Here is an 18,689-nt window from a genome sequence, read left to right on the forward strand (position 1 = left end):
GCTGTCTCCTGATTCTTCAAACTGTATTTGAGGAGACTTTAACCGGTGTGCACTGAACAAAACACTTCAATTTTTACCAATATGTCACTTGCCCAACTCATCACAACCGAGTGCTTAATCATCGCTACGGGAACATCAAAGGCGCTTATGAATCGAAAGAAAAACCGCCACTGGGTCCATCAGATCATTACTGTGTCCAGCTTATTCCAGTCTTTAAACCCATCTTTAAGAGAGAAAAGCCAGAAAGCAAACAAATTAAAGTGTGGGAGGAGGACTCAATGTCGAGTGCCGGCGTGGCTGATTTGAATGCACTGACTGCCCAAGTGTTTGAAAAATCCTGTGTTGACATTACTAAACTGACAAGACATGTGAGGTGTTACATACAATTCTGTGAGGACACCATAATAACCACAAAATCGGCCAAAAAATACCCTAACAACAAGCCATGGGTTACCACAGAGCTAAAACAATTGTTAACCCAAAAAAATAGGCCATTTCAACATGGAACAGAAGGAATTACAGAAGGAGGTAAAACATGAAAAAAGTAGGCAAAGCTGAAGTATAAGGACATGATAGAAAATGAACTGCTGGCTGATAACCTGGGTTCATTATGGAATGGAATGAAGATGATGGCTGGCATTCATACACAAAGCAATAATCGACTTGGAACTCGCAGGGGTCAAAACTGACTATCAATTGGTGCAAAATGTCAACGAGTTCTACTGATGATTTGAAACATGGGATTTTGCTTCAGAAGTAAGTCAGTAAAAGAACAGACTGAGAACTGGAGCCAGGAGTTGGCCTTTCTTTGACCAGAATGATGTAAGAGAGGTCCTTAAACAAAACAAAATCAAAAAAAGCTTGGGTCCAAATGGAATAAGTGGCCATCTACTTCATTACTGTGCAGAGGAGCTCTCTCCAGTATTCCACTCCGTATTACATATGTCCTTGGATTTACAGCAAGCGCCCAGCCTAGGGAAACAGGCAACTGTTATTCCATTGGCAAAAACTGCACACCCCAAAGAATTAAGTGACTTTAGAGCTTCTCTTATCATGAAATCTATAATAATAAAAGGCAAAGCCCTCACTGACTGACTGACTGACTGACTGACTCACTCACTGACTGACTGACTCACTCATCACTAATTCTCCAACTTCCCGTGTAGGTGGAAGGCTGAAATTTGGCAGGCTCATTCCTTACAGCTTACTTACAAAAGTTAGGCAGGTTTCATTTCGAAATTATACGCGTAATGGTCATAACTGGAACATATTTTTTGTCCATACACTGTAATGGAGGAGGCGGAGTCACGTATCGCGTCATCACGCCTCCTACGTAATGACGTGAACTAAAAACAAGGAAGAGATTTACAGCACGAGTCACACGCGGGAACAAAGGTAAATAACGTTAATTTTTGACTGTCTTTTAATACTGTGTAAGCATACATATTAACACATGTGCAATTAAACGTGTGCATTACGGGGTGATTTCTCAGGCTTAAAAGCTCGCCTTTTATCAAACGCGGGAACAAAGGTAACTGACGTTGTTCACTGTCTTTTAATACTGTGTAACCATACATATTAACACATGTGCAATTAAACGTGTGCATTTACGGGGTGATTTCTCAGGCTTAAAAGCTCGCCTTTTACTAAAAAGGTAAATGCTAAACTATTTTCAATCAGTTTAATGAAACGCTCCCGTTAAGGATTGCAGTAACATATTCGCGAGATAAAACAACGAAGTAGGGGGAAATGACGTAAGAGCCGCAAACAGCGAAGAGCAAAAAATTAATTAAACAATTGAGAAGGGAGCGAGTGAAGCATTCAAGCATGTTCATAAGGGAAACAAAGCACGGTGTAAAACGTAAGTTTAAATTAAGTTTATAGAAACGCTCCCCCTGCGGATTGCAATAACATATTCGTGAGATAAAAGTTTAATGAGAAGACACGAGGTATAAACGAACCACACGCCGTGGCGCAACGTTAGGGGCAACAGTTTCAACCATTCTATGATCTGCTTCTCGCAACTGAAAGACGGCACATGGCGGATGTTAGCCGACTTGCTGACCACAACAATAGGGGCTTCAACTCTGGCGCTGACGCCACATCTCAGTGCCAACACTTTCCACACTCTACTTAAAAGACACGCCCTCCTCACTGGACAGTTAAAAAGACCAATCAAACTAACGATGACATCAAGTATTACCCAATCAAAAGTAGGAAAGGAGGCATCTTCATAAAATGGGTGTGGGATGATTTGCATGAGACGCTGCTTTAAAAAAAATGATAAAAAAAATACGGGACAAATCCCGTCCAGTATTGATTCAAAACGGGACGCGCAATTTCATTCTCAAATGCGGCACGATTCCGTATTTTAAAGGACGGGTGGCAACCCTACAGTGCCAGGTAACCACCCATACAATCAGATTGTGATTCAGACTAGGAATGCAATGAATGTAATTACCCCGATCTACATACAAGGCGAAAGTCTTGCAACATTCAAAGATGATGGTTTGGGATAAGTACACCATACAACATAAAAGAGCTTATGAAGCCTTGAACCGAAAAAAGCAACATCTCAGAGATCGTAAAAAAAAAAAAAGGAGGTAATGTCGTTTTACTCGCTGTAGATTTTATTCAAACATTACCATTTATTCCACGAGGGAGACCAGCAGATGAACTCAACGTGTGTTTAAAATCCATGCTTCTCCCACGCTCGGTTATATGTCGCGTGTTCTCGGGTAGGTACACCAAAAAAATGTATACATTTAAGCATGTAATGGACAAACAAAAAATGAGGTATACCCGAGGGCACTGCAGTAGTACTTAATCTAACTTTACTTCTTAAATGTTAATGTTTTACTGTTTAATAATTTATACGCTTCTTATATGTTGTTCAAATTCTTTTATCAAAATACCAGTGACAGCGCAATGCACGATAACATGGCGTGAATACACCATACGCATCCGCCCACGGCCGCCCTGGTGTGCGCAGATACGAGTTGATTCTACAATAAAATAAAATAAACATAAAAAGAGTAATACAATCATCACCCATAAAGCGGATAGTAGACGTGACGTACTATATGTGTACCAGATTTCAAGTCAATAGGTGAAACGGTTTGCGAGCTACAGGTGATTTAAAATCCTGGACAGACACACAAATTGCCACGGTAGCAAATTACAGAAGAAGATTTTACTGTTTAATAATTTATATTATATAAAATGTGCTTCTTATATATTACTTCATATTCTCATATGATAATGATGTTAATATTTATATTGATTTCTATGTTATTGAAACTGCATGTATGTGTGTATATGTATGTATATATATATATATATATATATATATATATATATATATATATATACTAGCAAAATCCCCGCGCTTCGCAGCAGAGAAGTAGTGTGTTAAAGAGGTTATGAAAAAAAAAGGAAACATTTTAAAAATAACGTAACATGATTGTCAATGTAATTGTGTTGTCATTGTTATAAGTGTTGCTGTCTTTTATATATATATATATATATATATATATATATTATATATATAATATACACACACATAAACATTTATATACATATATATACATATCTACATATATATACACACATACATAAACACACACATAAGACTTATTGACTGAAACGGGCTTTCACGAAAACAGTTAGGGCTTTGCTACAGGATACACCCTCCACAAGTTAACCAAGTAAAAATAAAATACATATTTCTGTTTTATTTAAACCTTTTAAGTTCATATGCATAGCCCCATTTGGCTGTTTAATTTTTTTTTTTCTTTCTTCAGTAATATATATATATATATATATATGTGAATGTATGTATGTATATATCTATGTCTATATATATATATATATGTAGATATGTACATTTGTATATGTATATATATGTTTATGTGGATGTGTATATACGTATGTATATGTAGATATGTGTATATGTAGATATGTATATATATATGTTTATGTATATATATGTTTATGTGTGTGTGTGTGCATATTATATATATAAAAGACAGCAGCACTCATAACAATGACAACACAATTACATTGACAATCATGTTACGTTATTTTTAAAATGTTTCCTTTTTTTTTCATAACCTCTTTAACACATTACTTCTCCGCTGCGAAGCGCGGGTATTTTGCTAGTCCTGTTATAAAATGGGGTCACAGTATCCTCATATGCCCAATGTTTTTGAAATGCCTCTGATGGATTTCCCCCCTTTTCTCAGTTGCCATGCTTTTCTCCCATAGACTGCTCTCTGGTCTTCATGTTGGACTACCCTTATTAACTATAAAAGCAGTCTTCAGAGGTGAAAGCTAAAGCTTAAACTGACAGTAGATATACAGGTCTACTTCATGATTAAACAATCAATAATATATGACACACATGGATAACAAGAAATGTCTATCTGCCTCTCATGTTCCAATACTTATGCTCACTTGAAAAATTGGGTGGTTTGATACCAAAGGTGCTCCGTTCTATGTTGTTTAACATCTCAAGACGTAAATATCAGGGAATAAAAGTTGGAATTCCAGTCTCTCTTTTCATATTAATCTTTTGATCTCACACACAAATGTGTTCAGTGTATAGCAAAAACAAATTAATTGGCCTTGCTGTTCCAGTACTTTTTGGAGGGGACTGTACATTGATATAAAAAATCCTGGAAAAAAGCATGTTTTGTTTGAGAGCTGCTTACAGATAAAAATAATTTGAAATGATTTTGCCATACTTTTTTGCAGTAAACTGTTGTGGTTGACATGAATGAGGGGTACTTTGGGAAGTGCGTCCACACTGTATCATATGACACACATGAGAGCTGTAAAATTGGCATCATGGGTCAATAATGACCCAAGGTGTGTGTATATAAGGGTTAAATCTACATCTGATAACAAAGTAAAATCCTCAAACACATCTGTGAATTTCCCCTTGGGATTAATAAAGTATCTATCTATCTACTTCATTAACTGAGGTATTACTGTATGGGGAAATAAAATGCTTAGCCTTAAGTCACAAACTATTATTACTATTATTATTGGATTAATAAAGATTTTAAAAAAGAAGTTGCAAAGGAGAAAACTGCTTTATAAGGCATACAGTATAAGACTAATGACTGCAAAGTGAATCGTAGAGCGTATGAGAACATGAGGGCAACCATTAAGAAGGATATCAGGGAGGCTAAAAGACAGTTGGAGAGGAATATAGCAGATAAGGCGAAAGACGACCCTAAGAGATTCTTTCAATATTTTAGTAGTAAAAGAAAAGTCAAGGAGGAGGTCAAGTGCATCAGGAATAGTAAAGGGGAATTAAAAGTTACAGACAGTGAAATAGCGGATGCCCTAAACTTACATTTTTCTGAGGTGTTTACAAGTGAGCAGGTGGATAACCTCCCAGAGGTAAACGGGACTACGAAGGAGGTACTGAGGGATTTGGAAATCGTAGAGGGAGAAGTGCTGCTCAGATTAAATAGGCTGAAATCAAACAAATCACCAGGACCAGATAATATTTATCCTCGCGTTCTTAAGGAGGTTAGCGAGTACAGATATAAACACTTGACACATATTTTTAGGAAGTCACCGTGCACTGGAGAGATTCCGAAGGACTGGAAAATGGCAAATATCATCCCATTATATAAAAAGGGTGACAGGGCAGATCCAAGCAACTATAAGCCAGTAACCTTAACATGCATTACAGGAAAATTAATGGAAGAAATTATTAAGGATAAGATTGAGCAACACCTAGCAAGGACAGGAGTTATTCTGAACAGTCAACATGGGTTCAGAAGAGGGAGGTCATGTTTTACTAATATGCTGGAATTCTATGAGGAGGCAACAAAAGGATATGATCAAAGTGGTGCAGATGATATTATTTATCTGGACTTTCAGAAAGCATTTGATAAGGTGCCACATGAGAGGTTGGGCATCAAATTAAAAGAAGTGGGAGTTCAGGGTGATGTTTTTAGATGGGTGCAGAATTGGCTCAGACACAGGAAGTAGAGGGTGATGGTGTGAGGAACCTCATCAGAACTGGCCGATGTTAAGAGTGGTGTTCACAGGGGTCAGTGCTGGGGCCGCTGCTATTTTTAATATATATAAATGATTTAGATAGGAATATAAGTAACAAGCTGGTTAAGTTTGCAGATGATACCAAGATAGGTGGATTAGCAGATAATTTGGAATCCGTTATATCATTACAGAAGGACTTGGGTAGCATACAGGCTTGGGCAGATTTGTGCCAGATGAAATTTAATGTCAGTAAATGTAAAGTATTACACATAGGAAGTACAAATGTGAGGTTTGAATACACAATGGGCGGTCAGAAAATCAAGAGTACACCTTATGTGAAGGATTTAGGAGTCATAGTGGACTCTAAGCTATCGACTTCTAGACAGTGTTCAGAAGCCATTAAGAAGACTAACAGAATGTCAGGTTATATAGCGCCTTAATGTGTGGAGTACAAGTCACAGGAGGTTCTGCTCAACCTTTATAACACACTGGTGAGGCCTCATCTTGAGTACTGTGTGCAGTTTTGATCTTCTAGCTACAAAAAGGACATAGCAGCACTAGAAAAGGTCCAGAGAAGAGCGACTAGGCTGATTCCAGGGCTACAGGGGATGAATTATGAGGAAAGATTAAAAGAGCTGAGCCTTTACAGTTTAAACAAAAGAAGATTAAGAGAAGACCTGATTGAAGTGTTTAAAATTATGAAGGGAATTAGTCCAGTGGATCGAGACTGTTATTTTAAAATGAGTTCATCAAGAACACGGGGACACAGTAGGAAACTTGCTAAGGGTAAATTTCACACAAACATTAGGAAGTTTTTCTTTACACAAAGAACGATAGACACTTGGAATAAGCTTCCAAGTAGTGTGGTGGACAGTAAGACGTTGGGGACTTTCAAAACTCGACTTGATGTTTTTTTGGAAGAAATGAGTGGATAGGACTGGCGAGCTTTGTTGGGCTGAATGGCCTGTTCTCATCTAGAGTGTTCTAATGTTCTAATATTACTTTTAATTTAAAGTGCATCAGTTAATTAAGTAAGATTAAGTAAGATTTAGTACGTAACACAGACACCAAACATACCATAATTAAAATTTCAAAGTGGGCATTGTAATCAATACATTTCAAGGAATTAAAAGTAATTACTAAAGGGAAAAATTATTGAAGCAGGCTAAGGTAAGAGCCAACACGTTTTCAAGGCAGTTTGATACCAAAAGGGGAGATCCACAAAAGTAACGAGAGAGTCAGGAAGGGACCAAAGCTCATATGGAGGATGGGGTGGGCCGGCCAAGGATTTCATGCAATGAAGGAAGGTATAGCACAAGAGTTGGGTTATAAGATGCCTTCAATTTGTACTTCTGCTATTATAAAATGGGGTCACAGGATCTTTATTGTTGAGGACTCGAGTGGCAGGACCAGGCCAAGGGGATGCTTACGCATCACCTGGCTGCAGCAGATAGGCGGTCATTTCCGGAAGGTGGGACTGGACCGTGTATCTGCCTCTGGGGGTTGCCAACTGGGATCCTGAGCCGTTTCATCATGTGATGGGTCCAGCAGCATGCTGTAGCAGGGCATGCTTCCCAACATGACCTGATTTCTACATGGTGTGACCGAAACGTATGCAAATACCCTTAAAAGTCTACAATGTGCACTTTAAGCATGTCTGAAGTGTTTGATTTGTAATTTTAGGTTTAGGTAGACTTTATTATCCAGAGGGAAATTTGTTTGCAGCAGGACAAGACAAGGTAAAAAGGAAGGAGAAACTCTTAGTATACTATGTGGGTGAGGCTTGTCTTGCCCCATAAGAGACCCCTGGATCCACTGGTGAGGTGTATCAAAGGGACAGTCCCATCAGTTCTAGAGCTAATCCTCACCCCAAAAATGACTGCAGAAGTATTTATTGGTCACCATTTAAAAGCTCCTGTACGTAACTCTAGAGCTGACCTTGGAACGAGTCGCTTGATGGTTGATGAATGTTCACCTAGAAGGGGGAGAGGAGCTTTTCTAAAAACTGAGAGTTCCATCTCCCTATCTCCATTTCCTAAATTGATTAATACAGATATCATTTACACCAAGGGTTTTTTTTTTGTGTACTAAGGGTAGTTAGCACAAAATGAGTACTACAATCAATCAAGTATTTGGGGTTCTCTAAAGGAAAATGGACGCTATGTCTTACATTTGCATTTGTTTGCTTAACAGTTGCTTTGGATAAAAGTGTCTTACAAAAGAAGATGACAATCAATTATTTATATTTTTATTTTATTAATTTTCATTGTAATCATTCCATACAAACAGATCAATTTATAACCCAACAAAAATTGAAGACAAATCAAACCCCACCCCTGAGATAGAGAGTAGATGACAATCAATTAAACATCAGTCTGGGGGTGAGAGTTACAGGACAAAGGTACAAAACTGAATACTGCAAGTGAAGAGGTCAGAACAAAATACAAGCGAGTTACAAGTCCTAGGTTTTGAAACCTAACAGCTGATATCACACAGAAATTCACCAAACAAGAGAGTCTTCATTCTCTTCTTAAACACACTGAAGAAGGTGGAATTCCTAATGAAGTGGAGCAGCTTGTGCTACCAGCCAGGAGCCACACATGAAAAAAAGTCTGGACTGAGATTTGACACCACACAGAGGTGGGTGGCATCACCAGATGTTGCTCAACAGCAGGCCTTAGTAGTTGAAAAGGAACAGAGGACCTCAAAAAGGAACCTATAAACACTTGGGTCCATAAGTATATGGACAGTGACTCCATTTTAATAATGTTAGCACTGTACCACCACCACAATGGATTTGAAATGAAGAAATAATTACATGATTGAAGTACAGACTTTCAGTATTATTTCAAAGGGTTTAACAGAAATATCGTATGAGCCATTTAGGAATGACAGCCATTTGTATACCTGGTCCCCTCCCCCATTTTCAGGAGTTCAAAAGTACTTGGACATTTGCCTGCCATGCTGTTCCATAGCCAGCTATCAGCAGGTCCCTCATTATTTCATTAAGTGTGGAGTTTGCATTTGGAAGCTGTGACTGTGAACACTCAATATAAGATCCAAAGAGCTATCCATGCAAGTAAAAACAGGCCATCATTAGGCTGAGAAAACAAAACAAACCCATTAGAGAGACAGCAGAAACACCAGGGGCCTCATGTATAAACAGTGCATACGCATAAAAATGTTGCATACTCCCGTTTCCATGCTCATATCGCGATGTATAAAAACTAAACTTGGTGTAAAGCCACACACATTTTCATGCTAGCTCAAACCCTGGCATACACAAGTTCTCTGCTCAGTTTTGCAAACTGGCGGCACCCAGCGTCAAAGCAGTGCTACTGTTCCAGTGTGGTTTTTCCTTTCTTTTTTAGATCCACATCCCTGACGTGGCTTTATAAAAACACTGATTGTAATTAACCTGTAACAATATAATGGTCCACAGAATGGTCAAACTATTCTAAATACCATAGCTGCTTTAGCTTTGTTACTCTCACTGTACCTTCTTCTTCTTCTTTCAACTGCTCCTGTTAGGTGTTGCCACATCAGATCATCTTTTTCCATATTACTCTCACTGCACCACTCTGAGTATTTATATCACTGTATCTGGGTGTGGAATCACAGCTCTACAGCAGCTGATTGGAAAGAGAATTATCAGTATACAGCATCAAGCACACGCTGCCTCAGCCATGCTGTCTATTGAGCTGCTCTCATACGGCAAACACTTCAGAGCCTTTCCTCGCGGTTCAGAAATAGTTTCATCCCAAGAACTAGAAACGCACTCAATCAGTCCATCATGCGCTCCTTGTAGAACGGTTTGTACTTATAAGTACAATTACCTCACTTTAAACTTGCAGTAGTTATAATATTGCACAACCTGCGCCGCTTTATAAAGCGCGTATTTACATATGATGACGATATCATTTTTAAGATGAAATGCAGCAAAATATGTTTATTATATTATACAGATAAAACTTGAACTTCATTTAAATAATCTATATTGTTAATAATTAAACATGTGAGGACATGGTGCCACGGCACTAGCGAGGAGCTGACTCTCCGTTCACGGATTGTTCCTGCCTCGCGCTGTATTCTTGCTGGGGCTGCAGCGACACTGGAAAGATAGATGGATAGAATAATTAAACATGTACTATGAAGATATTTCAATGTTCCTTAAAAGTTTTGAAGAATCGACGGTCTAAGCTTACAGATGACTTAACGTCTATTACAGAGCTGATTGTGTGGCGATTGGGTATTTGGAGAAAGAAAAGTAAGGACAGGAATTGGGGGTTAGTACATTTGACATAGACAGCACTGCTGCAATAAATTATTTCATTGACGGTCGCGCATGGCGCAGCAAGCATCTTGCATGAGACATGAACAATCACTTCACCACTGTGCTCCCATGTTTAATAACATGCTTTAACTCCTATCATCATGAAAATGATATCAAGTATACATCTCAGTATTTTAATTGCTCAGCGAGCTGTGATATCATGAATGTAATGGATTCTGTGTCCTGTCGGAGGAAGAGAAAGCCCGTTTAAGAAGCACATAGTGATTCACACACATAGAGCACATAGAAGATCAAACACAAAACAAAGCATTTAACGTGCTACTTTAGTTACGATGGGATTTGAGAAACTAGTAAATTAAACAATTTAAAGATGAAGTTTATGATGTTCTACTTTAATGACAAAATAAACTACGTGATTAAAGTGGAAATTTTGAGATTAAAGTTGATATTTTGTGCTTTTTTCCCCACTGTGAGCCTATTTTTTTTTTTCTCTGTACCCTAATAAGCTTTAATATGACAATCAGACGGTGGGCTAAGACTCGCCTTTTCACAGCGACTTTCATATCTAGCAACTTCTGTGCAACTTTGTGAACTTGAGATTTCGAGTTTCTCCAACACTATGTCACTCGATTGACTTCCTTTTGTTGTTTATATCACTGTTTAAACCAACAAATAGTACATTTTTCCTTGCCTCCACTTAGTATTCGCTGAAATTCTATTAGGCCCGTGCTTTTGCCATTGTCTTCTCACAGAACGCTGAGCTTAAGTGCTATTTATACTGATTTGGATATTCAAAGAGGCGTAATTATGGGAGGATTTTTGGGAGTGGCAGCAGGTGCATGCACATGCGTTACGCTGACCGGGATTTATGGAGCAGAAGAACGTGGAAGTTGGTAAACGCACAGATTTATGCATCTGGATTTTTTTGTGTGTACAAACATTTCCACTTTTGTCCTTACGCCATGTTTTAGTGTGAATTCTACGCACAGCATTATGAATGAGGCCCCAGGAGAGGTCAAATGAACCGTTTGGCACATTCTTAAATAGAAGGAACACACTGGTGAACTCAGCAACACCAGAAGGTCTGGAAAACCACAGAAGACTACTGTGCTGGACAATCACAGAATTCTGTCCTTGGTGACGAAGAACCCCTTCACAACATTTAGCCAAACCAAGAACACTCTCTTGGTTTGGGAGGTAGGACTATCACGGTCAAAGTCTACAATCAAGAGAAGTCTTCATGAAAGTAAAGACAGAGGGTTTACCACATGGTGCAAACCACTGGTGAGCCTCAAGCAGAGGAAGGACAGATTAGACTTTGACAAAAAACATTTTTAAAAAGCCTGTCCAGTTCTGGAACAATTTTCTTTGGACAAATGAAATTAAGATCAATATGTACCACAATGTTGGAAAGAGAAGAGTATGGAAAAAAGAAGTAATGGCTTAGGATTTGTAGCATACCATATCATCTGTGAAACATGGTGGAGGCAGTGTTATAACATGATCAGGCATGGCTGTGAATGGAAGTCAGTCACTGGTGCTCATTGATGATGTAACTGCTGGCAGAAGTTGCAGGATGTGCTCTGAAGTGTCCAGGGTTATACTGTCTGCTCAGATTCAGGCAAATGCTGCAAACCTGATAGGACAACGCTGTATGGATGGACAATGAGACAAAGCATAATGTGACAGCAAACCAAGGGCTTTTCAAAGCAAAGTACTAGAATATTCTTCAATGACCAAATCAATCAACTGACCTGAACCCAACTGGTCATGCATGTCACTTGCTGAAGACAAAACTGAAAGCAGAAAGTCCGATGAACAAGCAGCACCTGAAGACAGCAGCAGTAAAGGCCTGGCATAGCATCACTAGGGTTGAAACTCACCACTTGGAGAAGGCCAGGGGTTCAAAATTTCAGGCAGTCATTGACTATAAAGGAATTTAAAACCAAATATTGAAAATGTTAATTATATTTATGACTGTATTAGTTTGTCCAAATACTTTTGAGCACCTGAAAATGGGGGGACACGGTTTAAAAATCGCTTTCTTTTATAGACTGTTCATATTTTTGTTAAACCCTTTGAATTAAAGCTGAAAGTCTACACTTCAATTACATAATGATTGATTAATTTCAAATCCATTGTGGTGATGCACAGAGCCAAAATTAGGACAATTCTGTCACTGTCCAAATATTGCTGGACCTACCCACTGACTACTCTGTAGGCAAGCATCAATGATTTCAACCGAATAAGAGCCACTACAAGAAGCCAAGTGTAGAGATCTGAAAAGAGGAGTGACAGGGTGCCTGTTTCAGCTGCTTGAACACCAGACTTTATCTTGATTGGTGACCAGACCCTGCCATAGAAAGCACTGTGCGTGAATACAGGTAAAGCACTAAAATATCACATCATATTCCATACAGAGCTACTCTCAGGGTTTTACATGAGGAAAAACAATATGGTTAACTCCACTTGGAATTTTAAGATTCCTGCTTGGCAGTGCTGGGTTGCTCATCCTCATCCCTATGAAATGCTTTTTAATTTGTATATTGGTCATTCATTCAGGCTGTGAAAAGGCCTGTATAGGAAGTGACGTCATCAAAGGGGCTGGAAACAGAAGTGACGTTTTCGTAGGCACCATAACCTTGCAGGATTTCCCGGGAAATGTCTGCAGAGAACTGAGAAAGACAGTTAGTGCACCCTGCCACCCCCCTGGTCGGATGTTTTATTACTATTATGTAAGCCCTTTAGCTGGCTCCTACTCACACGTATGTGACAAGGCGTATACACTTGTGCCTGATTCTGGGCAGTTTGATGGCAAGGAAGCTACTCACTTGTCAGATTAAGTTTTTTTGTAATAAAGATGACTATGTCATCATAATGATAAAAAATAAAAGGCGCATTTTCAGATGTGTTGATTAGGACTGTTTGTTTCATGTTTCTTTTATCTTCTTTGCTTTCAGGGATGGAATAACATTTGCTTATACTTTCTACACAGATACATGTTGCTGCCTGTCATTACTGCACACAGCTCATTGCTAGTTGTACATCCGTTTCCACACCAATCGTATCAGCGCTGCTCAAAACTGACAAAGATCTGAGCAATCAGACATCATGCGTTTGTGACGCTCGCACCTTCTGAAAGATCACTACTGAAATACATAGGTATCAGCCAGAAAATGAGTCATCCATTCACTCCAGCTAAAAATGAGCATTTTTACATTGTTTTTATAAATTATAGCACATCCCTGAGTGACACTGCCAGTAAGTCTGCCAACTGGCTTTGATGTGCAATTTCAGAGTTTGTATTAAATGTATGGTGGTCTATGACTGCTTACCTCATAGTGTTGCAACTGTTGGTTTGTCTATAGTACATTAATTTCATAGCCTGTACGACATGAGCAGTCGTGCACGACTGTGCAAGGAGTGATTAAGTGGGTCAGTGTGAGATATACGGGTGTGCATGCTAATTCCTGCATTGTAATGGACAGCTCAAAAACATTTTAAAAACTAGGGGGCTCGGCCCCCTGCTTGCTTTGCTTGCTAACCCCCGGGCGGGCACTATGAGTTAGCCACTTTGCGGCTCTGCTGTTCACGTATTGGGATGCGGATGTACAATTTAAACAGATTGTAATTTTCATGGGAATTGTTACATATCCATAATAGAACTATTTTAGATTACAGCAAGTAATTAAACATAGTAAAAAATAGATAAACGTAATAAATTGAAAGTAAATTATGTTTCATGTTGCGTTAGAGGTATTCATCGAGTTATACGTTTTGTTCTGTTTGGCTTTGAAATTAACACAAATACTTTTTTAAGCTTATACTTTTACTGTAAAACTTAAGTAAAAACAATATTTGGAATTAACTTTTCATCAATATCGCATTGAATTTTGATTCCGTACTTGGACTTACATCATGACAATGCAACATATAACTGCCCGTGAGTGAATATCGTTTCTTTCTCTCTAATAAATAAACCGACTTTTTCAAATGTTTGTCCATGTGATTTGTTAATTGTCATAGCAAAAGCTATTCTAACAGGAAACTGTAAATGTTTTAATACGAGTGGCATATCAAGATCTCCTTTGGTGTCTAATGTTATCCCCTGAAGATGTACTACATTACCTTTCTTGTCGCCTGTTAAAATTTTACATGTCAGAATTGTTCAACCAATTTTGAATACAACTAATCTTGTCCTATTGCATAGCCCATCACTCAGACATAAATTAGGTAATAACATTATGATGCATCCTTCTTTCAACAGTAATTTGGCCGATGCAGACTGGACGGTGTTACTGGTTGGAGATATTCTACAATATATTGTAAGTTGATAATTTCATCTTCCACACGATCACCACCAACTGTTTCAGTCTAGTCTATTGATATGCATTTAACCAATTTGCAGTGTAACCGATTGACAATTTTTGCGTTCATTCGTTTGACTTTCTTGACTCATTTCTCAGTGCTAGGATTGCCTGTGCACTCCTTTCTTCTGTTGATAACCCTACGGGATGAAAGTCTTCAATAAGATTTAGACATAATAAGTTCTTTTATTGGGAACTTAAAGTGAGGAAAATGTAAAAATGTATATGAACTGAGTTGCGCAGGAACTGTGTCTGACAAAAGCATTCACACAAATGAGAGGTGAGAGGACCGTGGGAGTGGGCTGTTAACCTGAAATGGTTGAGAAGAGTGCGGGACTTGAAAAAATCTCTTGGCAATAGTCTCGTCTTGCAAGACTTGAAAAAATCTCTTGGGAATAGTCTTGTCTCAAGATTTTCTTTTACAATAGAGAGATACTTATTACACATATTAATCGTTACAAGTTGCTCACCCAAGCTACTGAATTGATCAACACTTCCCCTCTTCCCATAGGTCTTCCTCCCAGGTTTTCACTTTGCTTACCATTCAGTGTAGGAGAATATGGTCATCCTCACATCAGAAAGGGAAGATTTAAATGTGCAGCTGAGCAACAAGTCTTTGAACCGTTAGGCTCGGTGAAACAAAACATGAAAGGGCAGTCAAGGAGATCCTAAAAATGTAATTGAAGTAAGAAGTCTAGTTGGTAAGGAAAGGAACTGATGGCATCATTCAGTTTTAATTGCAACACATTTTCAAAAAGGTTTTTGCAAATTTTAACTAAAATGAAACTTGGCATATAAATTACATCTACTTTCCAGAGCTCTAATAGATATATATGTATATAGAGTGCCCTCCATAATGTTTCAGACAGAGACAATTTTCCTTGATTTACCCCTCAGCTCCACAGTTTAAAATTACTAAACACGTCTAAAGTGTTTGATTTAAGTGCGCATTGCTGACTTTCATTTAAGGGGATTTGCATACATTTTAGTCACAGCATGTAGAAATGACAACACATTTAAATACAAAGACCCCCCCCCCCCCCCATTTCAGGGCACCATAATGTTTTGGACACAGCAATGGCAGGTCTATTAAAGCCCTTATCATATTTAGGACTTTGTTGCATAACCCTTGCATGCAATGACGGCTTGAAGTCTGAGAGACTCACAGATATCAGCAGGAGCTGAGGATCTTCTCTGCTGATGCTCTGCCAAGACTCTCATGCAGCCATCTTCAGCTCCTAGTTATTTTGGGGGGCTTGTCCCCTTAGGTTTTCTCCTCAACATACTGAAGCCCTGCTCAGTTGGATTTAAATCAGGTCACTGGCTTGGCCATTCAAGAACTTTCCATTTTTTACCTTAGATGAACTCCTGTGTTGCCTTAGCAGTATGTTTGAGATCATTATCTTCTTGTAAGATGTACTGCCATCCAATGAGTTTGGAGGCATTTACTGAACCTTGAGAAGTTCGGATGTTTCCATACACCTCAGAGTTCATTGTGCCACTACCAGCAGTGAAGGGAAGTGTGCCAGTACCTGTGGCAGCCATACATGCCTAAGCGCACGTTTAACAGAGAAGGTGGTCTGCTTTGGATCTTGGGCAGTTCCTTTTAGTCTCCACACTTTGCTCTTGCCATCACTCTGATGCAGGTTCATCTTTGTCTCTTTTGTTCATAAGACCTTTCTCCAGAATTCTGCAGGTTCTTTTAAGTCCTTTATCACAAACTATAATCAGGCCATCCTGTTTTTGTGGTGTTCATCATGCACTGTGTCCTCTGTATTTCTGTTCACGAAGTGTTCTGCTGATAGTCGTCTTTGACACACATTGCCCCCCTGAAGACTGTTTCTGGTCTGTCAGATAGGTGTTCGGGGCTTTTTCATTACCATAGTGAGGATTCTTCTGTCGTCAGCAGTGGAGGTCTTCCTTGGCCTACCAGTCCCTTTGTGATTACTGAGCTCACCAGTGCATTCTTAATGATATTCTAGACAGTTGATTTAGGTCATCCTAAGGTTTCACCAATGTCTCAGATGGTTTTATTCTTGCTTTTCAGCCTCAAAATGGCTTCTTTGACTTTCATTGGCACAGGTCTTGTCATCATTTTGGCAACTACAGTACAGACTCCAAAGGGTAGTAGAAAGCCGAGGAATCTTATGAAGAAATGAAATACACCTGAGGAATTGCAAACGCCTGTCCCAAACATTATGGTGTACTGAAATGGGGGAGACCATCTATAAAAAGTGTTGTCATTTATGCAAATCCCCTTAAATTAAGGTCTTCAATGTGCACTTTAATTACGTTTGAATTGTTTGATTTGTAATTTTAAACTGTGGAGAAGAGGGGGAGATCAAGGAAAAATGTCCCAATAATTATGGACAGCACTGTAAATATTAGAGAGTACTTTCTTTGCAATTAAGTGAAAAATGTTACTCTCTTGCTATAGGTTTATGGGGCATTGTGATTCCTAGTGGAACAGATGGAACCTGTTCTGCCATGACATGTTATATTTAAAGAGAAGGGGTGTCCATGTATTTTTTGGGGAGGCATATGAGAAGGTTAGTTGATGATGGTTTAAATCCTGCTACACACGGAACGTTTAGGAATCGCTGTTACATACAGTGCATCTGGAAAGTATTCACAGCGCATCACTTTTTCCACATTTTGTTATGTTACAGCCTTATTCCAAAATGGATTAAATTCATTTTTTCCTCAGAATTCTACACACAACACCCCATAATGACAATGTGAAAAAAGTTTACTTGAGGTTTTTGCAAATTTATTAAAAATAAAAAAATTGAGAAAGCACATGTACATAAGTATTCACAGCCTTTGCCATGAAGCTCAAAATTGAGCTCAGGTGCATCCTGTTTCCTCTGATCATCCTTGAGATGTTTCTGCAGCTTAATTGGAGTCCACCTGTGGTAAATTCAGTTGATTGGACATGATTTGGAAAGGCACACACCTGTCTATATAAGGTCCCACAGTTGACAGTTCATGTCAGAGCACAAACCAAGCATGAAGTCAAAGGAATTGTCTGTAGACCTCCGGGACAGGATTGTCTCGAGGCACAAATCTCTGCAGCAATCCACCAATCAGGCCTGTATGGTAGAGTGGCCAGACGAAAGCCACTCCTTAGTAAAAGGCACATGGCAGCCTGTCTGGAGTTTGCCAAAAGGCACCTGAAGGACTCTCAGACCATGAGAAAGAAAATTCTCTGGTCTGATGAGACAAAGATTGAACTCTTTGGTGTGAATGCCAGGCGTCATGTTTGGAGGAAACCTGGCACCATCCCTACAGTGAAGCATGGTGGTGGCAGCATCATGCTGTAGGGATGTTTTTCAGCGGCAGGAACTGGGAGACTAGTCAGGATAAAGGGAAAGATGACTGCAGCAATGTACAGAGACATCCTGGATGAAAACCTGCTCCAGAGCACTCTTGACCTCAGACTGGGGTGACGGTTCATCTTTCAGCAGGACAACGACCCTAAGCACACAGCCAAGATATCAAAGGAGTGGCTTCAGGACAACTCTGTGAATGTCCTTGAGTGGCTCAGCCAGAGCCCAGACTTGAATCCGATTGAACATCTCTGGAGAGATCTTAAAATGGCTGTGCACCGATGCTTCCTATCCAACCTGATGGAGCTTGAGAGGTGCTGCAAAGAGGAATGGGCGAAACTGGCCAAGGATAGGTGTGCCAAGCTTGTGGCATCATATTCAAAAAGACTTGAGGCTATAATTGCTGCCAAAGGTGCATCAACAAAGTATTGAGCAAAGGCTGTGAATACTTATGTACATGTGATTTCTCAGGTTTTTTATTTTTAATAAATTTGCAAAAACCTCAAGTAAATTTTTTTCACGTTGTCATTATGGGGTGTTGTGTGTAGAATTCTGAGGAAAAAAATGAATTTAATCCATTTTGGAATGAGGCTGTAACATAACAAAATGTGGAAAAAGTGACACGCTGTGAATACTTTCTGGATGCACTGTACCTCAGGTCTTTAGTATTCCAGCATATAC

At 39.1% G+C, this 18,689-nt stretch overlaps 1 protein-coding gene across 1 annotated transcript in view; it reads right to left on the minus strand.

Moving 5' to 3' along the window:
• LOC114666753 (zinc finger protein 721-like) overlaps positions 1-18,689 on the minus strand; it is a 207,283-nt gene that overhangs the window by 9,804 nt on the left and 178,790 nt on the right. The gene's annotated exons all lie outside the window — the stretch shown is intronic.

The sequence above is a fragment of the Erpetoichthys calabaricus genome, chromosome 1, assembly GCF_900747795.2.
Source record: "Erpetoichthys calabaricus chromosome 1, fErpCal1.3, whole genome shotgun sequence".
NCBI lineage: Eukaryota > Metazoa > Chordata > Cladistia > Polypteriformes > Polypteridae > Erpetoichthys > Erpetoichthys calabaricus.